At 38.6% G+C, this 25,202-nt stretch overlaps 1 long non-coding RNA gene across 2 annotated transcripts in view; it reads right to left on the bottom strand.

Annotated features, from left to right (window-relative positions):
- LOC126078807 (uncharacterized) overlaps positions 1 to 25,202 on the bottom strand; it is an 83,251-nt gene that overhangs the window by 38,726 nt on the left and 19,323 nt on the right. The window contains exon 4 of one of the 2 annotated variants that reach the window (XR_007518160.1): positions 1,064 to 12,053. The exons of the other annotated variant lie outside the window; for it this stretch is intronic. This is a non-coding gene — a long non-coding RNA (uncharacterized LOC126078807). Of the gene's footprint in view, positions 1 to 1,063; positions 12,054 to 25,202 lie in introns of those variants that run through there. 2 annotated transcript variants of the gene reach the window in all.

Raw genomic sequence — 25,202 nt, forward strand, 5'->3', positions numbered from 1 at the left:
ACCTGTATGCTAATGAATCCTCAATTTATACCACAAACTTTTCTCTTAAGCTCTAGACTATCTACATCTATACCTATACCTGTTCGTATACTTGTATCTGTATCTATCTGCCTACTTGACAGTGATTCTTAGATGTGTAATAGGTATCTCAAACTTAATATAGATAAAATAGTCTCTCATTTCCCTCTCCCCATTAAGCATTTGCTTTCCTGGTCTTTCCCAGCTCAGCCAATAATACCACCATGTATTCAATTGTTCACATCCAAAAGCTAGGAAGTCATCACTGACTTCTTTTTTTATCCCCATTTCCCACATCAACCTATCAGAAGTCCTATAGGCACCATTCCTCAAATACTTTCTGAAGCCATCCACATTTCTCTATCTACAGTCATACTACCTTCATCATCTCTCAGATGAACTACTGCAAAAGCCTTCTAACTGGTTTCCACTTGTAATCTTGGCCCCAAAATTCCATTCTCCACACAACAGCCAAGGAGATCTTTTCAAATTGCAAATCAGATCATGCCAAGGCTTAACACCCTTCAAATTGCTTTCCATTGCACCAACAATAAAAATCTTACTTTTTACTGTAGGCTCTAAGATCATACCTCATCACGTACATGTTCCACCTCAATCATTCAGCTCTGGCCACAGAGGCTTCTTTCTCTTTCTCCAACATGCCAAGTTTTTTCCTGCCAGGTCTTTGGATTCACTGTTCCCTCTGCCTGTTGTGCTGCTTTCTTGACTCTTCACATGGCTGGCTCTTTCTCACCCTTCAGCACAAATGCCACCTCTTCAGAGGACCTCCTCAACCACAGTAATTCAAATTTTTCCCCACTTTCAGTTACGCCCTGTAACATGCCCTTTTAATGTCTTCACAGTCCTTACCACTATTTGAAAATATCTTGTTTGTTCACTTTTGGGGGCAGGTCAGGGACCGTATATATTCTGTTCACTCTTCACCAGGCTTTTCTCAGTACCTCGAGCAATGCCTGGCATATAATAGGTGCTCAGTAAACATTTGTGGATGGCATAAAATCGTTTGAGAAATTATGCTGTGGAGAAAATGGAAACTTGGTTTTAACCCAGTATTCCTCAAACTTTTTGACCACAGAACCCAACCTGCTGTTGTAAGGAACATTTGTTATCCCAGGGAACATTTCCTAGAACGCAGTTTCATTTATGCTGGTTTAGTATCAGTATTGACAAGAACTAATGTTTGAGATCCAGTAGATCTTAAAAATCAAAACCTGAAAATCTATTGTGAGCCAGGCATTTGGGCTGCTCTTTGGGAGTCCAGGAGATTTTTATTAGGAGAAAATTAATTTTAAAATTAAGTTTTTGCTTCTTTTTCTTTGAAATAGAGGTTCAAAAAGTCAAGATAGCAGCTCAAGAGATAAATGAGGTTTTGGATAGGGGGAAGGAGTCTGGACAGGATAAAGCAAAATTAAGGGATGTGGTTGACTAAAGGTAAATGTGATTAAGGCCCAGTAAAGCTTCCCTAGTCCAAACAGAATTTTTAGAAACAGAAAACTGCAGTTGGAAACTTAGCTATTTTTATACTCTGTATGTTTTCTGTAATTATTTTTTTTCTGTTTTCCCTCATGTTTAGTAAAGCTGTTCTTGAAAATACCAGCCTGTCCCAGTTACGCCAAGGGGAAACATTTTTGCCCACATTAAAAAATTTAAAGGGGAACCACAGAGCCTTGGGGCAGGCTGGGGGGAGCAGGTGATATGGTGATATAACCTGGAAAACAAAGTAAAGATGAAGTCAGGCCATAGTGTCAGGAGGTATGAGTTTAGTCCCTTGCAACCTGGAGACACTCTTTCAGAGTCTGATTTGATTCAGAACTGATTCGTTTAAACTTCGGATGGTTTTGTGTTGAATCTTAATTAGACAAAGCTAATTCCTTACAAAGTTACACACATCCAATATTAAGCTATAAAAGATGATTGATGAAGGAATTGTCTAGTTGCACGAAGAGCCCTAATTGAAATTAGACAAGAATAATTTAAGAATGTCCTCAGTGATTTCAAATGTACACAAAGAATATGTGAGAAGTTTTTATACATGTAGCTGAGTGTTCTAAGTTTGGACATAAGTATTTCTCAATCTGTGATTGTGTTAAGATTGGAAATTTGTCTTTGGGGCAAGTTTCTTGTTTTATTCTTGGAGAGACCAATGCAGAAGCATTTTTAGTTATGAAGATGACTGAAACCCAGAGGAATAACCCAAATGTAGAGGCTTCAGATTACAGGTGTTGGGCTTGGGTTTAGTAATTTAAAGGACTGGTTCTGTGGCAGAAAGGTTGCAGTCCTGAAGAGACAATTACATTGCTTTTGGTTTTTCTTCATCAGGTGGAACCTGGTGTTAAGGAGAGAGAAATGTACATAATTGGATTTCCATCCAGGGAGATAAACTGGTCCCAGAAACATGGTGGCAGATTGAACATCAGGAAGGAGAAAAGCAGGCCCTGTCCCAGGCATGACCAATGGATTTCATGATAATGAAAAGCTTTTCTTCTTTATGATGTGTTTGCCATGTGTTATTTGCAAGCCTTGGTAAAGTTTATTACATATAACAACCCATGTTAACTATAGCTGGAAGAATGAATGAAAGAGGTAACGCAAATCTAGGGAGTGAAGCTGCTAAGGGTTTTAACAGCAATGGAGAAGAGGTCATGAGAAGACCAGAGGTGATTGGGGAAGAAGCCTGGAGCAGTGGTCTAAGGAGAGTCTTAAATGAGGTTTTGTGAGTACTAAGTGCTACAATGGAAGATATCCTTATGATGGTTAACAATATTACCAAAAGAATTATACTGGCTACCTAGTGGAAAAACTACTGACACAATTAGTTCATAGTGATCATTCCAATGTTTGATTAGCCGAGAAGCATTAATGGGGTTTATATTAACTTTGAAAACGTTTACTTTTCAACATGTTAATGTTGAAAAGTAAAGGGTATACATTAACTCTGGCAATGTTAAAAATTAAAAGGATAAACTTTGACTACATTTGCAATGATAACTGAGGCAAAAACATCTTGATTTATGAAGTATGTGTCAGCAGCTAAAGCATTTTGACTTGGAAATATATTTGACTGAATGCCACCACATTAGCATGTTAGCACTTTGTTCCTGAGGTGCCCTTTCCACTGAAATGTTGTCCTAGGTTTAGATAAGGAGCATCAGAAGGCCATAAGAGTAGAAAAAGACGGATAAAATGGAGGAAGGAAGAAAGGGAGAGATGAAGGGAGCTAGGGAGGGAAAGACGAAGGTAGGACCTTTTTAATTTTTCACTGCCAGTTCAAGTTCTAATCCATCTGAAATAACCAGATTTAGTTTCAGATAATACTGGATATTTCAGAAGCAGCCAAATCTTTGGGATATTTAACAAATACTGTGGTTAAATCATTCATCTGGGTAAAAGTGTTATTTAGTAATAGTAATCTGCATAAATGAATGCTTCTGTAGTGTCCTCATTTCATGGTTTACTTTTAAAATCTTGAAACCAGCATCTATTTCTTGAAATGATTCCTTGGAGGTTTAGGAACTAGATAAAAGAAAAAGAAATCAGATGATACCATCTTGATATCTGTTATGGACTGAATTGTGTCACCCAAAAACATATGTCAACTTGGCTAGGCCATGATTCTCAGTATTATGTAAGTGTCCTCCATTTTGTGATATGACATAATTATCCTGTGTGTTGTAAATCCTAACCTCTATGATGTTAATGAGGCAAGATTAGAGGCAGTTATGTTAATGAGGTAGGATACAATCTACAGGACTCGGCTGCATCTTGACTCAATCTCTTTTGAGATATAAAAGAGATTAAGCAAGTGACCAGAGATTGAAGGACCTCATACCATTAAGAAAGAAGAGCCAAGAGTGGAACACATCATTTGGACCTGGAGTCTCTGTGCTGAGAACCTCCTACACCCAGGGGAAGATCGACGCTAAGACACATGGAGATCTCCAAGGAATGCTGGGCCCACAAATGTTGAAAGGAAACAGGGACCTTTCCCCACAGGTGACGCACAGAGAAAGTCTTTCCCTAGAGCTGGCACCTTGAATTCGGACTGCTAGCCTCCTAAATTGTGAGAGAATAAATTTCTGTTTGTCAAAGTTATCCACTTATGGTATTTCTGTTATAGCAGCACTAGATAACTAAGATAATATCTTTAATATTGAGTAATCTGCAGTGGTTAAGAGCTCAGCTGCTAACCAAAGGTCAGCAGTTCGAATCCACCAGCTGCTTCTCAGAAACTCTACGGGTGCAGTTCTACTCTGTCCTATAGGGTTGTTATGAGTCAGAAATGACTTGACAGCAATGGGTTTGGTTTAATATTAATATGACAACAGCTATTCCTTTATCCCCCCACGCATCTGTCAGTTAGTGGTACTGTCAGGGCTTGCATGTTGCTGTGATGCTGGAAGCTACGCCACCGGTATTCACCCATGCTGAACAGGTTTCAGCTGAGCTTCCAGACTAAGATGGACTAGGAAGAAGGACTTAGCAGTCTACTGAAAAGAATTAGCCAGTGAAAACCTTACGAATAGAAGTGGAACATTGTCTGATATAGTGCTGGAAGAAGAGCCCTCCAGGTCGAAGGCACTCAAAAGACGACCTAAAAGTAGAGTTGACCTTAATGACATAGATGGAGTCAAGCTTTCGGGACCTTCATTTGATGATGTGACATGACTCAAAATGAGAACAGCTGAAAACATCCATTAATAATTGGAATGTAGAATGTATGAGGTATGAATTTAGGAAAATTGGAAATCATCAAAAATGAAATGGCATTAGTGAGCTGAAATGGAGTGGTATTGGCCATTTTGAATTGAATAATCATATAGTCTACTACACCGGGAATGATAACTTGAAGAAGAATGGCATTGCATTCATCATCGAAAACCACATTTCAAGATCTATCTTGAAGTACAACACTGTCAGTGATAGGAAAATATCCATAAGCCTACAAGGAAGGCCAATTAATATGACTATTGTTCAAACTTACGCAGCAACCACCAGGGCCACAGGTGAACAAATTGAAGATTATTACCAGCTTCTGCAGCCTGAAATTGATTGAACCTGCACTCAGGATGCACTGATAATTACTGGTGACTGGAATGCGAAAGTTGGAAACAAAGAAGGATTGGTAGTTGGAAAATATGGTATTGGTGATAGAAACGATGCTGGAGATCGCATGATTGAATTTTGCAAGGCCAATGTCGTCTTCATTGCAAATACCTTTTTTCACCAACATAAATGGCGACTATACACGTGAACCTCACCAGATGGAATACACAGGAATCAAATTGACTATGTCTGTGGAAAGAGAAGATGGAAAAGCTCAATATCATCAGTCAGAAAAAGGCCAGGGGCCCACTGCAGAACAGGCCATCAATTGCTCATATTTAAGTTCAAGTTGAAACTGAAGAAAATTAGAACAAGGCGAACAGAGCCAAAGTACGATCTTGAGCATATTCCACCAGAATTTAGAGACCATCTCGAGAATAGATTTGACATGTTGGACACTGATGACCAAAGATCAGACGAGCTGTGTAATGACATCAAGGACATCACCTATGAAGAAAGCAAGAGGTCATTAAAAAGACAAGAAAGACCAAAATGGATGTCTTGAACATTGAGTTCAATGTTAAGAATTGGTCTTGAATGTCAAGTAGGTAAAGCAAAAGGAAGAAATCATGAAGTAAAAGAACTGAACGGAAGATTTCAAAGGGCAGCCCAAAAGCCAAAGTAAAGTATTGTAATGAATTGTGCACAGACCTGGAGATAGAAACCCAAAAGGGAAGAACACACTTGGCATTTCTCAAGCTGAAAGAACTGAAGAAAAAATTTAAGCCTCGAGGTGCAATAGTGAAGGATTTCATGGGGAAAATAATAAACATCGCAGGAAATATCAAAAGAAGATGGATGGAATATATAGTCATTACAAAAGAATATATAGTCATTACAAAAAGAATCGGTCAAAGTTCAAACATTTAAAGAGGTAACATATAATCAGGAACTAATGGTACTGAAGGAAAAAGCCCAAGCTGCACTGAAGGCATTGGCAAAAAACAAGGCTCCAGGAATTGATGGAATATCGAGATGTTTCAACAAACGGATGCAGTGCTGCAAGCGCTCACTTGTCTATGCCAAGAAATTTGGAAGACAGTTACCTGGCCAACTGACTGGAAGAGATTCATATTTTTGCCTGTTCCCAAGAAAGGTGATCCAACCAAATGCAGAAATTATTGAACAATATCATTAGTATCACGTGGCAGCAAAATTTTGCTGAAGATCATTCAAAAGTGGCTGCAGCAATACATCGATGGGGAACTGCCAAAAATTCAGGCTGGATTCAGAAAAGGATGTGGAACCAGGGGTATCATTGCTATTGTCAGATAGACCCTGGCTGAAAGCAAGAGAATCCCAGAAAGATGTTTACCTGTGTTTTACTGGCTATGCAAAGGCATTTGACTGTGTGGATCATAACAGATTATGGATAATATTGCAAAGAATGGGAATTCCAGAACATTTAATTGTGTTCATGAGGAACTTGTACATAGAACAAGAGGCAGTTGTTCGAACAGAACAAGGGGATACTGCATGGTTTAAAGTCAGGAAAGGTGTATGTCAGGGTTGTATCCTTACAATACCTATTCGATCTGTATGCTAAGCAAATAATCTGAGAAGCTGAACTGTAGGAAGAACGGGGCATCAGGATGGGAGGAAGACTCATTAACAACCTGCATTATACAGATGACCCAACCTTGCTTGTTCAAAGTAAAGAGGACTCAAAGCACTTACTGATGAAAATCAAAGACCACAGCCTTCAGTATGGATTACACCTCAATATAAAGAAAACAAAAATCCTCACAACTGGACCAAAGAGCAACATCATGATAAATGGAGAAAAGACTGAAGTTGTCAAGGACTTCATTTTACTTGGATCCATAATGAACACCCATGGAAGCGGCAGTCAAGAAATCAAGAGATGCATTGTGTTGGGCAAATCTGTTATGAAAGACCTCTTTAAAGTGTTGAAAAGGAAGGATGTCATCTTGAAGACTACAGTGCGCCCTACCCAAGCCATGGTATTTTCAATTGCATCATATGCATGCGAAAGCTGAACAATGAACAAGGAAGACAAAAGAAGAATTGATGCACCTGAATTGTGGTACTGGCAAAGAATATTGAATATACCATGGACTGCCAAAAGAATGAACAAATCTGTCTTGGAAGAAGTACAACGAGAATGTTCCTTAGAAGCAAGGATGGCGAGACTGCGTCTTACATACTTTGGACATGTTGTCAGAGGGGATCAGTCCCTGGAGAAGGACATGGTGCTTGGTAAAGTATAGGGTTAGCAAAGAAGAAGACCCTCAAGGAGATGGATTGACATAGTGGCTGAAACAATGGGCTCAAGTGTAACAATGATTGTGAGCATGGTGCAGGACTGGGCAGTGTTTCGTTCTGTAGTACATAGGGTCACCATGAGTCAGAACCAACTCTCTGGCACCTAACAACAACATTCCTTTATCCTAAAGATTTCCATTTTTAAGGCTTAGCTGTTATTCATTTTCTTTGCCTAGATCCTTGTTAATTACAATTTTCTAGGGTTATGTGGCAACTTGAATTCTACATGATTTCCTGCATATCTAGGTTTAGAATCCTTCTCTTTTAATGGATAGAAATTGCCCTCCTCTGAAGAGTGATACAGTGACAATGTCTAGGCAATCAAAATGAATGTCATTGTCCTTATTCCTTGAATAGCTGCTGATGCTTCTAGTCCCAGGCACAACTGGGAAAGAAAACGATAATGCTTAACTGACAATACCTTTCCTGGGAAGGGGAGGTTGCCTGTTCTTCTATCTTAAAGATCTCTTAGTATATATGCCAGAAAAGTACTTCGTGTGGTTTCCAAGGAAATGTTTGAGAAGTTTTTCCTGGCCTGAGTTGGTCTATACATGGGATATACTGTCTTTCTGTCTCTAAGTATTTGGCAAAACAGTCTGATATTCACTGTACTCTGTGGAGTCCTTTTTGAAAAGAAGGTCTTAAATGAAATAAATGGCTGAGGCAAAGACTTTGGGAATGTTTGAGCCAGTTCTGATGTAATGGCTCTTCCAGGAAAATCCTAGGACTTCTTGGGGGTGCTTGTTTCTAGTTCCATTGCAAAACATGACAGTGTTGGGTAGGTTTAATACAAGTGGACATGATTATGCAGCCCTGTTCCACACCATCAGTAATAGTAAATGCCTCTGCTAGGATTTGGCCAACGCTGTTTCTAGTCAGACATCCACTAGTAAACACTGAAGTGCTAAAATACTGTTCGGCTTCTGTGGCTGGGCTGTCTGCATAATGGAAACTAGATCCAGATTTTTTAAAGTATCAACATAAGTAAGCACTGTTCTCCAAGAGATGTACTTAGAAATGTGGGGTACTCAGAATTTTGGTTAAGGGATTTTTAAATTTCTTTTTCTAAATTTTAAAAAATTTTGTTGTTGAGAATAAACACAGCAAAATATACAATTCAATCATTTGTACCTGTACAATACATTTTTTTAATACAGTGACATTGATTATATTCTTTGAGTTGTGCAACCATTCTCATCCTCCTTTTCTGAGTTGTTCCTTTTAAATTTAATTTAAAATTTTTCTTAATTGAGAATGGCATTTCCCATGTTTCCTGTTTTGTTGTAATGATAAGTAAGGAGGTTAATTGGCTCCATTCTAACTCTGCCTTTCTCAGTACTGCCGTTTTACTTTCTTCGTAGTGACCAGCATAAATCGAGACATTTTCTCTCTTCAATCTGATGGGTCTTTCGCAAGTGGGTTGCTATGAGTCAGAATCTACTGGAGGGCAACGGGTTTGGTTTATTTCTAACAAACAGAGATTTAGTTGAGATTCACATTGTAAATAGTCGTAGCATTTTACACATTCCTAAAAATAACAACCCCTTTAGTTAGTATACTTTTCACAGTTTTAAAAACATGCCGCCCTGTGTTCTCTCGTTTGATCCTTGACGATCCTGAGGTGGAATGCGCAGACAATACCTTCCTTTTACAAGCAAAAACCTGAAGATCAGAGAAATAAAGAACTTGGTCGAGGTCACAATTAGGCTGCTTTCGAGGTCTGCCTGAAGATCCGTGAGAATATTTTGTTAGTATTCATTGTTGAAGGAAGAGAAACTGCCAATTAGGTGGGAATGTTCCAAACTCTGTAACCTGAATACACAGCTTTGACCCCATGTGCCTCTGGTCTCCCCAGGCTTGCCAGAACCCTGTGAATGATAGCTGCCTCTATACCTTGTCTAGAATCTGGAAATGTAAACACCTTCAAAGATTTACTCTCCACTTGCACATAGTAAGAATCACAATGTCTTATCAGAAAGCCAATATGATAAGTTTTGGAGGCTATTTAATAAACCAGTAGTACCTGACATACTTGCTTAAATAAATTACACTGCCCTCCAAAATGAGGAACAAAAAATAAATGTGGATGGTAAATGGCAGAGATCAGCTTAGAAGTAATGACACTCTTGGCAGACATTCATAAATAGTAAGACATTGAACTTGTTGAGTGCTGAGTCTGCTTCCCTGGAAGAACCCTGTAAATCTCCACATGTTCTTTCCTATAGTTATCACAGCAGCCCCACTAAGAGTTGCCTAGACAGGGATTATCATCCCCTTTTTTATATGTGGAAAAGCTGAGGGTTCAGGGATCAAGTAATTGATCCATGGGCATGTAGTGAGTCATTAGGAGAGACTAATCCCAATGTTAATTTCTCCTTGATGATTTGACTGTTACAAGTAGTGACCTTCTTGGTCTGGTCAAAGGAAAATATCTGAAGTATGAAGACATTTGTGGCATGCTTATCAAATATGCAGATGACTGAGAGCTGAATGTTTGTCCTAGCTCTGCCCGAAACTTGCTATAAGATTTGGACAAGTCATTTAACCTCTGTGGCCCTCAATATCCTTCTCTGAGAAATGAGAAAACTATATCAGCAGTTTTCAAACTCTGCTTTTCTTTTTTAAAGAAAGTCTTAATGTCCTAAACACTTATTCAAAGGACAGCTTAATGTTGAAAATTTAACTGATAAAACCTGACCTGGTGTAGTGGGAGAGGGGGGTGGTATGCCTACATTCCCTGCTTCCTGCTTGGCTCCTCCCATCTCCTACAGGACCCCTGGACACAGTCCAAAAACTACAGCATTAGGTAATCTAAAAGCTCCTTCTTGTTCTAAAATTCAATGTTTTTATGACTGGAAGCAACTAGCTGTATAATCAGCTGCACCAACTAATAATCTATGTCACTTTAATCAAATTGCTTCGACACTGTTTCGTCGTCTATAAAATAAAGAAGTAACCTTTCCCAGGTAAGAGTGTTCTGTAAACTGTGAAAGGCTAAACAAACGTACAGTGCCTGTCTTAGTCATCTAGTGCTGCCATAACAGAAATACTACAAGTGGATGGCTTTAATAAAGAGAAACTTATTTCCTTAGCAAAGTAGGCTAAAACTCCAAATTCAAGGCGTCGGCTCCAGGGGAAGGCTTTCTCTGTCTGTCACCTCTGGAGGAAGGTCCTTGTCCTCAATCTTATCATGGTCAAGGAGCTTCTCAGGTGCAGGGACCCCAGGTCCAAAGGACGTGCTCTACTCCTGGTGCTGCTTTCTTGGTGGTCTGAGGTCCCCAACTCTCTGCTTGCTTCCCTTCCATTTCTTAAGAGATAAAAGGTGTGCAGGCCACACTCCAGGGAAGCACCCTTTACCTTGGATCAGGGAGGTGACCTGAGTAAGGGCGGTGTTACAATCCCACCCTAATCCTTTCAACTTAAAATGACAATCACAAAATGGAGGACAACCACACATGGCCTAACCAAGTTGATACACACATTTTTGGGGGGACATAATTCAATCCATGACAGTGCCATTAATATCATCTTGAAAGCAAAGCATCATTCCATGGGGAGATGGTTTTGGATTACCAACATGGCCTGAACTGCCCTTTGGCAAGCTTGCCCAAGGGTAGAAGTGGCATCCATTGTATTTGGGCTCCGTCTTCCCTGTGAGCTAAAACTCAAGTCAGAAGAAAGGGTGTGAACTAGCAATACAGCAAATAATTCAACCAAGGGGGCACCATCATTAAGCTTAAAGGGAAGAACTGTCCCCATAATCTGACTTGGATAATAATGACCCAGCTATATTTCCTGTTGCATACAAAGCCATGATCCAATAATAATTACTGTCATTTATTGAGTGTTTACTATGTGCCAAATGCTCTTTTCATGACTTTTTTTTTTAAATTAAGTCCTCAAAATGATTCTTTTCAATGGTGTTATCCCTGTTTTACAGTGAGAGATACCTTATAAAATTGAACGTTATTCCTATTTTATAGCTTAGAAAGGCTAAGTAACTTGCTTAGGGTCATATAACTAGTAAGTGGCAGAACCTGAACTGTGGATACAGAATTGAACTGCTCAGCTGTGCTTCCTCCAGTTGGAAGAAAACACTTTCCTCACTCAGTATGAGGCTGAAAGCCTCCTTTATCTTTATTCCTCTTCATCTTTGCAGTGCCCTAGTCAGCCCCATCTCTCCTTTTTCATTTTTTTAAAATTTCTTCCTCCATTCAAAAATCCTTCATTCATCTTCATAAAACTCAGAGGTGGAAAGCACCTATTAGTCATTGATGTTCTCCCTCTCTGCTTGTTCGCTATAGCATAGTTTCTGCTCAAGAAGTCTCAAGGAATGGAGCTGCATCCCTTCCCTTCGGGAGTTAGTCCTGTAACCAGTTCATCTCTGTCATGAAGATTTTCCTCTTATGCTTATTGTCCTTCAATTTTGCATTTTATCCAATTCTTTCTCTTGGTAGGATGTACACTTCGGCTTTTCAGATCACATTGCCTAAGCCTGCCAGTCCTTCGGCAATGATTTGCTGAGCCGCCTCTTCCCCTCATGTGATGACCAGAGGAGATCTCTTAATAGCACCTGAATATGCTTTCCCCAGTGGACTGAGGTAGAGGTGAGCCGCAGGGGAACGCTGGAAAACAAAGTAAGCAGGAAGAGGCGTGAGCACAAGGCTTGAAATATGCTTAGTCAGCAAACTTGGGCCCAGTTCTGCTTGGACATTTTTCTTAGGCTGCTTCTCCACTGGCAGCAGTGGCACTTACTGTCCAGCTAAGCATGGTTCCATTCAGATGCTGTGCCAGGCCCTAAAACTGGTGCCACGAATCACAAAAACAAATGGAGCACATGATGACAAAGGAAGACAGTGTGGTGCAGTGGAAAGCATGTCAGATACGGGATTTGAAAAATCTTTTTAAATCACTACTCCACTTTTACATAGCTATGTGACCTTGGCAAATCATCTAACCTCTTGAACTCTAGTTTACTTACCTGTAAAATGGGAAGGCAATATCTACTCAAGGAGTTTCTATAAGGATTTTAGATAATAGTTGGTCAATAATGGGCACTTGATAAATGAACACTATTATTTTGTACACAAACCAGCCCACTACAACAAACTGACCCATCTGTCAGTTTGTTGTACTGGGCTGGTTTGTGTATTGCTAGGATGCTGGAAGCATCATATACAAGTCTGGGTCACCCATGGTGAACAGGTTTCAATGGACTTTTAGACTAAGCCAGACTAGAAAGAAAGGCCTGGTGATCTTTTGAAAATTAGCTAATGAAAACCTTATGGATCATAATATTGTTTGATATTGTGCTGGAAGATGAGCCCCCTAGGTTGAAAGATACTCAAAATACACAGTGGCTGCAATAATGGACTTGAGCATACCAACAATTGTGAAGACGGTGCAGGACTGGGCTACGTTTCATTCTGTTGTACAAGGGATTGCCCTGAGTTGCAGCTGACTTGACAACAACAATTACTTTCCAAGGTCCTAATTTTAAACCACTTCCTCATAACCCTGTATCCTATTTGAAGTCTCTAGGCAACTGTCCTTATCTCTTATTCTTTCATTTTTACTGTGTTACAAACCAGCTTATAAAATTCTCATATTCTGGTTTCACCTCTGCCATTAGCAATTCCACTCGGTTAGCAATTCCACTAGGTTCACCACTACCTAAAAAGCTTTCATATCCAAATCAACATTAGTTTGCTTTTCAATTTTCACTAGTATGCTAAAATGGATTTAGATACTAATCTATTTGCCATCTGTTATAAGCTCCATATGTATATTGACAATTTCTCCTTTCTAGCAAGGAATCCTTCCATGTGCATGGTCATTGGCAGTAGTGTCTTAATATGCAAGCAAAATCCAGATTGAACCAAATATTTCATTAAAATACTCTTTTCAAGTAAATGCATGTGACCATTCTCAGCTAAAAGGACACTGCCTCTCCCTTACCTGTTGCTATCAAGTTGATTCTGACTAATAGCGACCTTATAGTGACCTTAGGACAGAGAAAAACTGCCCCATAGAGTCTCCAAGGAGCACCTGGTGGATTCGAACTGCCAGAGTTTTGGTTAGAAGCCTTAGCCTTTAACCACTACACCACCAGGTTTTCTGCCTCTCCCTTAAAAAAAAAAAGCAACTAAAATCCATTCACTTAAATCTACTATGTACTAAGGACGTTTTAGGTGCTGATATACACTGGTGTACATGGTAGACATGGGATCTTTGAAACAAATCCCATTTCATGGAGCCTACATTGTAGTAAGAAACACACAAACAAGTACACACATCAAGAAATTTGAGATAATGATCACTGCAATCAATGTAATATGAGGGCTTTTTGTTTATTTTGACCTTACTTAAAAAAAAATCAATGTAATAGATACAGATAATTAAAAAAGTAAAATGCACAAAAACTTGTAATGAATAAGGAAAGGGGAGGTGGGGAGGTCTCTTTGAGATGATAACTGGGCTGAGACCTGACCAATGAAAAGGAGACAGCTATGAGAAGGCCTGGGCAAAAGTATATCAGGCAAAGAGAACAGTAATCCAAAGACCCTGAGTGCAAAGGAGCTTGATATGCAGGTTCATGGGACAGGAGAAAAGTACAGCATGATTGGGGTGAGTTGAACAAGGGGGGTGATAGGTAGTAGGTGAGATTGTAGAGGCGGCAGAGGTCAAATCCCTTACGGTCTTACAGGGTGTGGTAAGGCAGTTGGCTATAGTAGGATGCCATGGGTGGAGCTGGATTAAGTAGGGAAGAAATATGGACTGATACATGTTTTTAAAAAATGAAGGATGGAGGATGAAAACAGTAGGCTATTGCAGTAGTCCAGATGGATGATGGTGGTGCCTTGGAGTAGGATGATAACAGTGGTGATGGTGAAATTCAGGATTTACTTTGGAGGAACAATCTCCAGGATTTAATGATGCAATGAATTTTGGGAGTGAGATAAAGAGAAAAGTTCCAGGTTTGGGCATGAACTCCTAGGGTGGTGCCATTTATGGAGATAGGAAAGAGTGAACATGAAACATGTTTGGAGGATGTCTTAGTCATCTAGTGCTGCTATAACAAATATCACAAGTGGATGGCTTTAACAAAGAGAAGTTTATTCTCTCACAGTCCAATAGGCTAGAAATCCGAATTCAGGGTGCTGGCTCCAGGGGAAGGCCTTCTCTCCCTGTCGGCTCTGGAGGAAAGTCCTTGTCATCAGTCTTCCCTTGGTCTGGGAGCATCTTAGCACAGGAACCTCAGGTCTAAAGGACGTGCTATACTTCTGGCACTGCTTTCTTGGTGGTATAAGGTCCCCTACTCTCTGTTTACTTGTCTTTCCTTGTATCTCTTGAGAGATATAAGGTGGTGCAGGGCACACCCCAGGGAAACTCCTTTCATACTGGATCAAGGATGTGACCTGGTAAGGGTGTTACAATCCTACACTAACCCTCTTTAACATAAAATTACAATCACAAAATGTAGGACAGCCTTAGAATACTGGGAATCATGGCATAACCAAGTTTTTTTTTTTTGGGGGGGGGGACATAATTCAATCCATGACAGGACTTGTTTTCTTTTTTGAACTTCTTTTTGTACTTTGCATGAAAAGTTTACAAAGCAAATTAGTTTCTCATTAAACATTTAATACACAAATTGTTTTGTGACATTGGTTGCCAACCCTGAGATGTGTCAACACTCTCCCCTTTTCCACCCTGGGTTCCCTGTTTCTATCTGTCCAATTTTCCTGTCCCTTACTGGTGTCTCATTTTTGCTTTTGGGTGGGTGTGCCCATTTAGTCTTGTAATACGTGCTTGAACTATGAAGCACGTTCCTTGCATTTGTTGTTTGTCCTATAAAAAAAAAAATTTTTTTTTTTTATAGGGCAAACGATAACAAATTAGACCTGTCTAATCTTCAGCTGAAGGGTGAACCTTGGGAATGACTTCAGTACTGAGTTAAAAGGGTGTCTAGGGGCCATACTCTTGGAGTTTCTCCAGTCTCTGTCAGACCAGCAAGTGTGGTCTTTTTTCATGTGTGAATTTAAATTTTGTTCTACATTTTTCTCCCACTCTGTCCAGAACCCTATATTGTGATCCTTTCAGAGCAGTTGGTGGTGGTGGCCAGGTACCATCTAGTTATTCTGGGCTCAGTCTGGTGGAGATTGTGGTACTTGTGGTCCATTAGTCCTTTGGAATAATCTTTTCCTTGTGTCTTTGGTTTTCTTCATTCTCCTTTGCTCCAGCTGGGATGGGACCAGTAGATGTACCTTAGATGGCCGCTCACAGGCTTTTAAGACCCCAGACACTAGTCACCACAGCTGGATGTAGAACATGCTCTTTATAAACTATGTTATGCCAATTGAGCTAAATGTGGGAGACTTGGATTTGATTTGGGTATTTTAAGTGTGATAGACCTATGAGACAGTCATGTGGAGATGTCTAAAAAGCTAACTTGTCTCACTATTACAAAATTTTTCCATTCTTCTCTCCCACACTGCACATCCAGCATGTTGGCTAGGTTAGTGGCCTGCAAGAAAAAGGGCAGACACCCATGCCAATTCCAGGTGCCTTTGTAACCAATTTGCAATTTTTCCTGAAAGTTGATTCAGAGACTCAAGGGACTATGGTGGGCATTTCTTGGACACCTATACTACATTCCAATATGTGTCTGGATAGCTGTGGTTGGTAGGGAAAGTCGTTTCCCAGAACAGAGTTACATTTGGCCAAAAAACATTTCCAACTACATTTTCCAATTGGCATGTAGAGACTATGACATGGCATGAAGAAATATTACAATCTAGTTGGAAAATGTTTCTTAGACAGAGACATACTAAAAAGTAAAGATTTTATTTTTTTCCCTCCTTCAGATCCTGGCTCTTAGATTTACAGCTCTTAGAGTTGGGAGGATCTCAGGGAACAATAGGTTCAGCCCCTAATCTCAGGCATACAAGGGATCAAGGCAGCAAATACCCAGAAGACTCACACTGCTTTTTGTTGTACAGTTTCCTGTCTTTGAGAACTGGGCCTTTTGTTCTACGCTCTTACTTTAAGCATCTTGGTTCTTCACAATCTATTTTCAGCTAAAAAGTCAAGTATGAATGAAATAAATTCAAAACCATTAAAATAAGTTATGACACATCTAGATAATTGTACTTATGTTAATATTACCACTATATTTATACAACGCAATGCCAAGAAATAGTAGCACTTATAAGAATTTGTTCAAAAAGGGGTTATAAAATATTTTAAAAATTATGATTAAAAGTATCTCAAATTCATAGAGTATGAACAACAAGCTCTTTGTGAGGAAATATTTTGCTCGTTAATGCCCCTTGACCTGCAGGAAAATATAAAGATCCTTTCAGAAGAAAAAGTAATTTAATTTGTTTGGTTGTGGAAATTTTCTTTTAAAAAAGACATATACAAACTTATATAGCTTTAAAAATTATGAACTATAAACACAATTATTCTGTACCAATATGAATATCTAACACATGCTTTATTAAATTCCATATCATCGTTGGTTTTAAGAATGGAGATGAGAGTGGAGGTGGGTAAAGAGGAGAAGTGATCAAAGAAAGTTAAAGACAGAGAAAAAGAGAGAAAAAAAGAACAGCTAAAACAAGAGAAAGAAAAACAGGAGAAAAAAAAGATAAAAGGAAGTTAAAGAGAGAAAAAAACAGCTAAAACAAGAGAAAGAAAAACAGGAGAAAAAGAGAAAAATGTATGCATGCAAAGAAACAGACAAATAGGCAGTGAAAGAAAGGAAGACAAAGGTGAAAGCAAAAGATCAAGAGAGACTCACAGGTGGTTATCAGATCAATTATTCTACCCCTACCTTGCAGTTAGTTTTTTTTTTTTTTACCTTGCAGTTTACTTGAGCTGTAGGCTGTTCTTCCATTGTCCATAGAAATTTCTCTTGACTTTCAGCCTTTCTTCCAAGGCACTGATAGTCAAATCAACCCACCAACATAAACATGTTCTTTGAGCTACTGTGGCAGTGACCAAAATAGGATGATCTTGGGCCAGATAAAATCCAGGTAGTGGCCAGACACAGCCCACAGGTCAGAGTTCACCCAACACTGTCCAGGCTAACAAGTAGTGGTATGTCCTTGTGCTTTAGGGCCCACAATGATCTGTAACATCTATACGGTGCTTCCTTATATGCCAATTGTGCTTCAAAAGTGATCGAAAACCATTTTTCTCCAAGTGTTTAAACATCTCCTGTGGGATATTATTTCTATGACTCATTGGCTTTTCTAACACAGGTTCTTTGGTTAATTTCTGGCCTCTTCCATTTATATAAGGACTAAAATCAACATGATTTTTGATGTTGCTTTATAGCTAGGCCCTTCCAGCCTATCTGATTTTTATAATGGCCTTCTCACTATACAGCCATATACCTGTAACTGTCCTTATACTGGTTATGGATCTATTACCTTTTCGGAAGCTCCCCTGAACTAAATTCATTATCCAGCTTTGGTCTCCCCTTTGCTATAAATTACACACATACAATGTCTCCACCGCTCTGTCCCCCCACCACATACACACTAGCCACTTTTCAAGACCATCTCCCCTTGTAGTTGTAAAACAACAATATTATGACACATTAATACAAAGAAACTAAGGAAAGAAATTTTTTTAAAAGCCAAGGAAGGAGTCACATCCCGTAATAATACTGAAAAATAATCACCATCATCTACATTCAAGCAATACCACAAACTAAAAGAGGTAGGGCCATAATTTAAATAGCAACTTACTGACATATTCCACCTTTTCTTGCCACGGACTGTCTGTCCCATTTTTGCATCAAAGGCCTGAAGATTTTGTTTACTGGTCCTTTCAAACTAACACTAGCGCTCGTGTTTGGCGCAAAAACTACCTCAACTCAGCTTGTGTTCTCTGAAGAAGCTAGCTCAACTTAGGCCAATTATTTCTTGCATTTGTACAAGACAACCTGATTCTTATAACTAGCCTCGCTTATCAAGAGACTTTGAAGAATCTCCCTTCTCGGCAGAGCAAGAAGTTGGAGGTACTGTGTGTACTTTTGCCTTAGTATCCTTCAGTCAAGATCAAGAGTTGCACCCGCCAAAAAAGAATTTTTTTTATAGTTTAAATTGCCAACTTCAGAGAAATAATAAACCAGATCCCTTCAAGTATTATGACTATTTACTCTTTCCTCTACTTCCTCAATCACAAAGGGCTCTATATTTCCTAACAAAATTACATCTACCTTCACATTCATATGGAAATCAACTATAATCTTCAATCTGTTTTGTGGTCTTCTCTTGGGACTTCTACATGACTCTTTTAAAAATAAAATTTATATTTCAAATGGAAATTTTAAGGTGGATTTAACTTTTTAACTTACTCTGTATATTCAATAATTTCTTGAAAAGCTGAAGTATACTTACTGGAATTGTTTCCTTCTTTCTCTCAGATCTTTCTTTTCTGAGATTAAGATTGGACAATGTACAGAAGAAAATATAGACAGTATACTGATTGAGCATAGATAGCCTTTGGAGGCAAGTAGACATGAATTCAAATGCTGCTTCGACTATTTAACAGCTTTGCGACCTTGGTCTAGTTGTTCAACCTTTCAGGGTCTGATTCCTGGAAATGGCAACACCTCTCTATTTCAATAATTATAATAACAAATTGTAAAGATCAAAAGAGGATGTAGAAGTCTCAAGCCCAGTGTTTGACAGATTACACAAGTAAAGTTTATATGTTCCAAGTTCCTGTGGGGTCTAGGAGTTGAATACTGGTTCACAGAAACTACTGTTTCCCAAATTTCCCTAACTGTAAGAATTTCTTATGATATGTATTAGCTAAACATTCCAGACCTGCTGAATCAGATGCTTCAAGGCTTGGGAGCTAAGAAACTGTATTTTTAACCAACACTCTTGTGATTCATATCATCAGAAAAGTTGTGAAAGCACTGATACAGACTGTGTTGGTATATTTTATAATTATAAGCAAAATTCAAACTAAAATCACATTATGTTAATTATTTTTTTAATGTATGTCCCTTCATGGTGCTCTTAGTTAAATTATCCAGTTAAGTATGTTAACTGAAATTTATGCAAACATTCAAACTTTTAGTCCATCTGTCTTTTTCTTTGTAGGTTACACAGAACAGTTAAACTTCATTCTCATTAAAAATCCATTGCCATTGAGTTGATTCTGACTCATAGTGACCCTATAGGACAGCGTAGAATAGGCCCATAGGGTTTCCAAGGAGCAGCTGCTGGATTCGAACTGCCAACCTTTTGGTTAACAGTCTTGCTCTTAACCACTGTGCCACCATGGCTCCAATTCTCATTAGTCAATAAAAATGATAATGCTTTTTGCTTTGATGACTCAGTATCATCAAAATAAGAGCCCAGAGCACTTTGGTAATGTATAGTGCTACACAAATATTTATTATAATTATTAACTATACTAATAATAATGGTCTATACCTACAAGACTTGCCTTGTGAGTTGGCCAGCTAGTTGCATTTTAATATGCGTTTTTTAGCAAATTTCTCTAAGCTTCATAAAGACAAAGCTGAAAATATTATACATAAAAACGGCACAAAAATCCCTTCTTGCTTGAACCCAAATTGCTTTTCTTTCTTCCTTCTTTTTAGCCTCTAGCTAAGCACACATTTTAGTTTAGGTTTTGCATTGTGTTTAGTTACCTTTGTATTTTTAACTCTCTGGCATCAAGATATGTATTTTATATTTAATTCAGAGATGACACTGTGGATAATGATTATTTTCTCCATGTGTTGCATGTGGCGGAGAAAAGGGTAGGGAAAGGGATGGATTTGATCAAGGTAACACCAACAGCTTTTGCCAAATGAATGACTGCTTGACAAGGAACATTTATTGATTTCCTACTAGAAGCCAGGAAACCCTGGTGGCATAGTGGTTAAGTGCTACCACTGCTAACCAAAAGTCGGCAGTTGTAATTCACCAGGTGCTCCTTGGAAACTCTATGGGGCAGTTCTACTCTGTCCTATAGGGTCGCTATGAGTGGGAATCAACTTGACAGCAGTAGGTTTGGTTTTTTGGTTACTAGAAGCCAGTCACGATCCTGACTGCCTGAATATAGTCACTAACTGCAAAGTTGGTTTACTGTTTTCGGTTTTGCTCTGAGCCCTGTGATCAGTTAGAAGCATGGCAATCATCAGTGCCTAATAGATATTTTTCTGTTAAAAAGAGCCAGAACATTCCTGGTTGCCCTGAGCCACAGCTATCACACAGCAGTTGATCATCTATTTCAAAACGGCCTATGAGTCTTCTATTTTATGCTTATTCCTATCTCATGTCAATGCAACACTGAAGAGCTGGTTGTTGATCTTGCTCTCGAACTGGAATTGGTATGGGATAAAGATGCTTTAGGACTGTTAAACCAGACATCTGACAATCTAGAATCTTCACAACACCATTATGAATTTGTTCATAAGTTGATTTAACATTATTCAGTTGTTTTCTACTAAGAACTTTTTAAAGTTTTTGTTATAACATAGTCCCTAGAATAAAACTTATATATGTGGAAAGCACTCAAATACTGGTTAGCTTTGCTTCATCATCTGCCCTGAAGTATCTTATTGGTGATCAATTCACTTCATTTGACCTTCGTCAAGTGATGTTGATGAAAACTTTTTTAACTTAAAAAAACTTGACAGGTAGTGTTTTAGGAAGTTCTGAAACTACCAGCCATACGACTCTGAGCATAGTCACTAAAAATGATCAATTATAGTCCCAATGAGTTAATTTGCGTAGCTTTTTTTTGGTCTCATTTCAGAAAAATTAGGAAATATAAAAAAGTATACATAACAGTTTGAATTAAAGAATTTTGATTACTTTTATTTTATTGTATATATGTTCTATATAACTGTCATGCATTTGTTTATATTTGCCTTGGATTTATAATTATTATTATTTTCATGTTAACATACGAAACCAAACCTTCCCATAAAAAAAGTGAGCGTGCACTTACATTCTACTGACATTGACTTTATAAACAATATATATTTTTATGAAGATGCTCACTTTTTATTGTATGGACTACTGATATAGGTGAGGAATGGAGGTAGGGTACACTGTCTAGAGCAGGATAACATCTGACCATGACCTTGCAATTATTCTTCACTTTCATAAATGCCTGTGCTTTCCACTCTAATATAGATCATATCCTTTACATCACTGTTTCCCACACCTTAGAATACTTTAGAATCATCTGAAAAGTGTGTTCAAAATGTAGAAAATTCCCTCAAAGATTCTGATGCAATAGGAAGCCAGGCATTAGTCTGTTTTGACTTATCAGCATTTAACTTCACTTACCATTTGTATCCAAATCTCCCTTTTGGAGCCCTGGTGGCATAGTGGTTAAGAGCTCAGCTGCTAAGCCAAAGGTCAGCAGTTCACATCAACCAGTCATTCCTTGGAAACCCTACAGGGCAGTTCTACTGTGTCCTGTAAGCTCACTATGAGTCAGAATCCAGTTGATGGCAACCAGTTTTTAGTGTTCTCCCTTTTGAGCACTCTCCCTTTGGGTACAGTTTCAGGAAGAGTCAACTGGGCCCGTACCTCATTTGGATGCTCTTTCTCAGGACTTTGAATCTAGAGCACTGATGTAAAGACAAGGTAAGAACTGGGGACAATGACAGTGTCAACATGCAGATCAACAGTCAACATCCACAGTATCACCTTTGAATTAAATATAAAGTATATATCTGGATGCCAAACAGTTAAAAATACAATGGTAACTAAACACAATGCAATCCTCTAAAGCTCCTTTAGTTCCAATCTCTGATCCTGGTATCTACCCAGTCAGTTCCTTCTTTGGTTAAGTTTGCTGAAGTTGGTTTATGTTGCTTGCAACCAGGAACTATAACCAATACAGTAGATCTATAATAGCAGGGTCTAGGAACCTACATTTTAAACAAGTTCTCCAGGTGAGTCTGATGCCGGTGGGTTCTCAAACTACACTTTGAGGAGTACTACGTTTTGAGGATTCTACATACCTCCTAGTATCATGGTATCCTGTAGAAGACACTGAATGTTTGCTGATGAATGATTAAATGAATGGATAAATGATGGAATCCTTGTAAAGCAGCCTAACTTCAAAGAAATGCAGGAATATTGATGTTGTTGCCTAGTGTTTTTCTGTTAGGTATATGTGCTGGTTTTATTCCATTTTAGCTGAAAGCCACAATGCAGTTTATAAAGGACACAATAAGCAGCAATTGATGAGAGAGAACTCATGTTAGAATCTTGCCAATAATGAAGAATTAAGATTTTATAGATGCGGCCATAGGTCCCCCACCCCCCGATGATGGATCTTAGAAATTTTATTTATTTCTTCAGTATTTTATATACTAAAGAAAAACAAACCTACGTTGACAGCTAATTAAAATTTCCTTTTTCTTGTTCAAATAGGTTGAGAAGTATGCCAGCAGCTAATGGAATTTTTCATGACTTTGACCTTGGTAGTGATTTCTTTAAAAGTTGAAGCAAAGGCCATGCTATGATATTTTTCTTTGTAGGACTTTTCCATAAGCATTTCCTCAGTGTTCTAAGAAATTCTTGTAAGTAGAGGTGAAAAATACTTGTAAGAATTTTCTTTCGTATGAGGATAGAATCCCCTCTACTGCTCATAGGCATTTAAGAAATGTGGTAAGTACCTGTGCACTCCAAAGTCCTAGGCTTAGCTGACATCAATGCATCTCTGGATTGGTTTGACCATGGCTCCCCATTACCAAACTCAAATGTTTTTATTTCAGAGGCAGTGTGATGTGGTGGGACAGACACTGAAGAATTTGGACACAGACTTGAGTTTTGGTTCTACAACCGTCTAACTACAATTGATTGATTTGTCTGTCTTCTCCCACTACTTGGACAGGAATCATGTTTTATTTAAACCTCCTACCTTTACCATTTCGCACATAGTTAGTACTCAATTAATGTTCATTTAATGACGCTTGAGTTAATCCCTAACCTTGGGCAGCTTACAGTATTTCTGGACTTCAGATCCATTTGTAAAACAGGCTGGTCATTCTCTAACTTCACTTCCGGCTCTGACATTCTGTGATTTTATGATGTGTATATCCTGAAGATAACTTCCCTAAGCAGTCTTTCTTATTTGGGCCATTGAGAAATGGCATTGTATAGCTTGCTTTGTAATAAGTGGCTTCTTCATCTCTGAGCCATTCTTACTGAAAAGAGTTTCAAAGAGCCTGCAGCATTGCTATATATTCAGTGGAGAACAAGTTGGAGAACTGCCCATTCAATATTCACTTTTATAGTTTCAGGCAGAGTTCTCTGCTTGATAAGGACTGCCGAGGTATGTCATGTGGCTTCTTAAAGACATGCTCCATCTTAAGGAATTTGGTACTTATCTGGTTAGACTGACTTGGCTTCATTTCAGCAAATTTGTTAGCTACCAAGAGTTCACAAAGGCTGAGATGATGGACTATCTGGTATTTAAAGTCATTGGGGACACTAGGGTATTTGTCCAACCACAACATACTACAGTATTTAGAATAGTGAGTTTTAATTCAATACATACATACAATGGAATACTACTCAACCAGTAGGAGAAATGAAGTCTTGATACATGCTACAGTATGGATGGAGCTTGAAGACATCATGCTAAGCAAAATAAGCCAGTCATAAAAGGACAAATATTGTATGGCCTTACTTATAAAAAAAAAAGACAAGAATAGGCAAATGTACGGAAAACAAAGTTTATTAGTGGTTACCAGGGGCAGGAGGTAGGGAAAAATGGGGGTTAAAGGTGATGGAAAAATCACACTGATTAAGTGTAGGGCTGCACAACAGATTATTCTAATTGCTGTCAATAAGTTCTACACCTGTAAAAGCTGAATTGGCAAAAGCTGTGTGATTGATATATATACCACCACAACAAAAAGAGCAGCTGCTGAGGCTGTTTATGTGCAATCAAACACCTCATGGGATTTGGTTCCTTGGTTTGGAGATTTAAGGTCATGGTTTCATGGGACATCTCAGTTATTTGGCCTAATAACATGTTTAGTGCTTCTGTTCTACCTCCTAGTTCACTGCGTGGCACCTGGAGTTTAAAAAGCTTGCAAACAGCCGTACAAGGTACAACAATTGGTTTCTATTCACCTGGAGCAACAGAGGAAAGAGAGTCAGGGATAGGAGGAGGATATGGAAGGCGTGGTTAATTGCCTTCATGAACAACTGCTTCCTTTGCCCTGAGACCAGGAGAACTGGATGGTGATGGCTACCATTACTGAACATTTTGATCCAAGATTCTAGACAAGAATCTTGATCAAAAGGGGGAAGTGCAGAACAGAATTTAAAATTCTAATGAGTTCCAAACTTCCAAGAGCCATGGAGGGTAGATGAACCCCTGAAACTATTGCCCTGAGATAATCTTTAAACCTTAGACCAAAAATATCCCCTGAAGTCATCTTAAAACTGAACAATAGTTTAGCTTAACTAGTTAAAAAGGTCTGCCTTGAGCATTATGCTCTTTTAAGAACTATCTGTATGGGATCAAACTGACAACACCAACTCAAAGGATTAGACAGTAACCTTAGGGCACAGTGAGTTTATGTTAATAAAGGATTAACAACCCAGAAAATAAGGGTGAGAATGATTGCACAGCTCAAAGAATGTAATCAATGTCACTAAATTGTACATGTAAAAACTGTTAAATTGGTATATGCTTTGTTTGCTGTGTACGTTCTCAGCAACAAAATAAATTTTTATTATTTATTATTAAAATTTATT

Source organism: Elephas maximus, chromosome 7 (genome assembly GCF_024166365.1).
Source record: "Elephas maximus indicus isolate mEleMax1 chromosome 7, mEleMax1 primary haplotype, whole genome shotgun sequence".
Taxonomy (NCBI): domain Eukaryota; kingdom Metazoa; phylum Chordata; class Mammalia; order Proboscidea; family Elephantidae; genus Elephas; species Elephas maximus.